The following is a 4,321-nucleotide window of genomic DNA, read 5'->3' as shown; positions in this document are numbered from 1 at the left end:
TGAGATGACTATAACTTATTGATCATTCTCAGGAATACCTGCATTTTTTAAATGATAGTATGAATTATTTAGGTGATTGGGGATGGTAGAAAAAAAACAATACTTTATTTGGGGTGAAAAAAGTGAATTAACCATCTACAAGAACACATGAGATTTTGCAAAAGCGTCTGTACAGGAAAGGGCAGAGTGGTGGAAATGTCTGAATATGACACTAAGACCAGGAATGAAGTCCTGTTTTTGTGTGGAGTGTTGGTGTGCCGTGGGCGCTGTGAGTGCTCACCCAAGACGTCACCCGTGGGGTCAGAGCTTGCATATGCCTGTGGACTCAAGCTATGCACACAGTGAAATAGACTCAAAACTCAGTTTCAACAATGTCACTGTTATTAATTGTCTGCTACCAAAATTAATAATGCATCGAGTGCCTTCCTGAAGTAGAGACAGTTACGCTGTGGTCACTGCAAATGACTATGCCATAATTCACTTATTAACATACTTAAGATATTAGAAGGTCTAGCCATTGATCTCAGTTTTTAATACTCATTTTCTAACATCTAATGTACTTTGCTATGTATCTGTAACACTTCTAAGAGTGGACTAAAAGTTTGTGCCTGTGTCCTATAGATTCTTCATGTTTAAAGAGACTCAGTATGGCTCCAGCTAAAGAGATGAATAGACAATTCACAAAGAATAAGACATTTTTCAAGAATTGTAGAAACTCTGTAGAAACTTAAACTCTATAGAAACTGCAGAGTTCTATTTCCTAAACAAGGGAAACAGTTGACCAAAATTTATTGCATTGAAATTGAGGTGTTAGGACAGCTTGCTCACGTTTCCTGTTGTTTGTCATATCATGGTGTATATGTCAACATTTTTAAGGTTTTGTTGGAGTTTTGGGGGGCCCGATGGCCAGTACTGGGATTGGACCCTGGACCTTGGTGTTTTCTGCACAATGCTCTAGCCAACTGAGCTAACTGGCCAGCCCCAGATGTTTTTTAGGTGTAAGATTCCTTGGGTTCCATATAGTCCACAATAATGTGTGATTCCTACTTTCTTCCTCCGGCTTTTCTTCACATTATTAATCAAATCTAAGTCTAACCTGTGCACATAGCTAACAATATTTAGTTAGGGTACTCCGACATTTCTGCTGATGGCCTTGTGGAGACACCTCCCCACCCTCTGCTTTTTGTCTTTAGGTTTCATTTAGAATTCCTATCTTTCATGTTTTGGTAAGAGAAGACTTTAAGTGGAAATGTAATCTGAGTATGCTGTTTAATAAATGGACTCAGCATGGGCATTTTGAAGCCAACTATTCCATCTGTAGTGTAAGTATTAAAGCACAGTGGTATTATTTCAGGAGGAAACTCATGCCATTGAAGGACGGCCTTGCTGGGAGCAGGGAACAGCCAGGTGAAATCAATTTAGCACAACTCAAGGCTTCTGGATTGACTGTCTTGAACCCACTGTCCCTTCAAGACTCTGATCTAAGTCAGTGGTTTGGTTGGACTCACCCCTGGTTTGTATGCAAGATGGAATGATGTCTAACACACCATCGAACTCTGAGATTTCTTTGTAGCAAGCAGGTCTGGTATATGGAATACTCTTTAAGTCGTTTTATAATCGTGTGAAATAACAGGTCCTTCAACATGTGGTGCCTGAATGTTGGGGGCCTCAAACAATTCATAGTGTGTGGAAAACTCTGGAAGTGGTTGGTGACAAGACCTGGCCTTCAGGCCATGCTGCCTCCATTGCAGAGCTGCGGGCCCTGGCGAGACAGCCCTACCCCCACTGTGATCGCGTTGAGTCCCAGTGTCCTTACTTATTCAGGGAAATAACGGCACCTGCACAAGTTGGTTTTAAGACAAATGAGAAATGTGTACGCACTACAAAGCACTGTTGAAACCTTTGGATTCATCGTGGTTATTGTGCTGTTTTTATTTGGCTTAAAACTTTTTACCTATATTCTCAGGATTTAAAAAATGACTAAGGGCATACCTACTATTTTTACAATTGATGACATCAATTTGGTAGGCCATCCTGTGGGGAGGATTGCAAATAATCATTTTAATAATTTTTTAAGGAAAAAACAATAACTCAAATGCATGCGTTATATACCTCTTTGTCCACTGGGCTCTGGACACGGTGGCTTTCGCACCATGGGGACTTCCAACTTGCCTCCCTTCTCTGCATCCCTGCACCCTTTTCCCACACAGCCCTCTCCGGGAACTCAGGTCTCAGCTTTACCCTCACTTCCTAGGAGAAGCCCCAGACACCTCCAGCCTAGGTTAGGACTCTGTTTATTGTCGTTTGCTCTAGGTATGCCTCTTTTACAACAGCTTCCATAGCTGCAGTTTAGTAGTTATTTGTTTACATTTCTGCCTTCTTACCTGAGGACATGTCATCACTTAAGGATTATAGTCTAATATGCATAACCTGATTCTAATCACAAGGAAACATTATTTTAAAGTAAAAAAAAATACTGTTTAAAAGTCTGCCTTCCATAGTAGTTTGTAAGCTCAGAGTGGTAGGGACCACACCTGACTTATTCATTGCTGTATCTCAGATAGGCCTGGAACGGTGAGTGTGTACATCCTGCCTGGTGTTCAGATGAATGAATGAATGAATGGGTGACTTGTGTTCAGGGCACCATCTGTTTGTTGATATAGCACTGTACACCTTTTTAAGATAGCTGGATCTTTCAGACGAATATAAGATTTAAATGTTCATTGTTATTGAACCCCCGTTTCTCTCTGTTTCTCTTTTCAATGGTTTATGTTCTGCAAGTTAATGTATTGTTTCTAACTTGGTCATGAAGACTGAAATTAAATTCACATGGCTTTGTCTTCCCCATAGCTCCTACAGAAGAATGGTCAGCTGTCCACCGTCAATGGCTTAGCTGAGCAAGAAGAGCTCAGCCTCCAGGAGGGAGACCTGAACAGCCAGGAGGAAGAAGTCATTGCCACAGATGGTAAGCAGCACTTGCAAGAAACCTTGGACAACTCTGCAGAAGATATGATGTCGTACTACCTGGTGGTGGATGATGTTAACAGCAAAAACAATCAATTGGTTAAGAAAGGAAGTATTTATCTGACCATTTGGGTAACCCCTGTACTTAGGTCTTGAAGTTAATGTGTCCTCATTCTTAGATATCCTTATCTGGAACTCATTTTATTTTTTTATTATTGTTGTCTGGTGTTGAATGTGAATTTTTGTTGGAGATGCTGAAGTCATGGTTGCTTTAAAAGAGGCAGTATCTCTCATTCTCGAGAGAAGCCTGCTGCACTTGTGCGGAGTTTTCTGATAGGTGCCTTGCAAGGTGCACCTCTCTTTGCCTAGACTGTGATGTGCTACATGTTTCATAGCTCGGGAGCCTAGAGATCCTAGAGGAGTGGTGTGGGACAGTGAGTCTTTTGCCATGGTGTCACTCATTTGATTTCAGCCCTGGGGGACAGAAACAAGCACCTTGACCAGTAGGTCTCTTGTGAAGAGTGAAAGGCCACTTGTGGGAGAAGAACCTTCCTCTGCACTGAATTCTCATGTCATCATTTTGTGGGACAGTGAGTCTTTTGCCATGGTGTCACTCATTTGATTTCAGCCCTGGGGGACAGAATCAAGCACCTTGACCAGTAGGTCTCTTGTGAAGAGTGAAAGGCCACTTGTGGGAGAAGAACCTTCCTCTGCACTGAATTCTCATGTCATCATTCTGTTTAATCATAAATAAGGGAAAAATCTAGTAGCTGCTGTTGAAGATACATAAAGTGATGATTTGGCATCCGGTAAATTGACTCTCATGTGTAATATGAACAAGAGAGACCGCTGAAGGGAAAGTCCTACCAAAGCAGATTTGCCATTGCCTCAGTTAGATGCTGAGATGGTTAATTCTAGGTGTCAGCTTGACTAGAGTAAGGAATACCTAGGAACTTGGTAAAGCATTATTTTGGGGTGTGTCTGTGAGGGTGTTTCCAGAGGAGATTTGACATGTGGGCCTGGGTGCACTAGGTGGGGAAGGTCTGCCCTCAATATGCATGGGGTGCCATCCAATCTGCAGGGAAACAGAGAGAATAAAAATGGATAAAATGGCGAATATCTCTATGTGCTGGAGCTGAGATATACTCTTCTCTCCTGACCTTGGACATCAGAACGCCAGGCTCCCCAGCTTTTGGACTCCAGGACTTAACACCAGCAGCATATCCCTCAAGTTCTGAGGCCTTTGGCCTCGGACTGAGAATTGCACCATCGGTTCCCCTGGTTCTGAGGCTTTCGGTCTTGGCTTGAGCAGCCCAGAGTTTCCAGCCTGCAGGTGGCCTATTGTGGGACTTCTTAG

The 4,321-nt window shown here is 42.5% G+C and overlaps 1 protein-coding gene across 2 annotated transcripts in view; it reads left to right on the top strand.

Annotated features, from left to right (window-relative positions):
• AKAP12 (A kinase (PRKA) anchor protein 12) overlaps nt 1-4,321 on the top strand; it is a 93,247-nt gene that overhangs the window by 40,477 nt on the left and 48,449 nt on the right. The window contains exon 1 of one of the 2 annotated variants that reach the window (XM_008575123.1): nt 2,855-2,965. The exons of the other annotated variant lie outside the window; for it this stretch is intronic. The gene's annotated coding sequence lies outside the window, so the exon portion shown is untranslated. Of the gene's footprint in view, nt 1-2,854; nt 2,966-4,321 lie in introns of those variants that run through there. 2 annotated transcript variants of the gene reach the window in all.

This window comes from Galeopterus variegatus, unplaced genomic scaffold (genome assembly GCF_000696425.1).
Source record: "Galeopterus variegatus unplaced genomic scaffold, G_variegatus-3.0.2 Scaffold1140, whole genome shotgun sequence".
Taxonomy (NCBI): domain Eukaryota; kingdom Metazoa; phylum Chordata; class Mammalia; order Dermoptera; family Cynocephalidae; genus Galeopterus; species Galeopterus variegatus.
This window is presented reverse-complemented; position numbering and strand designations above follow the sequence as displayed.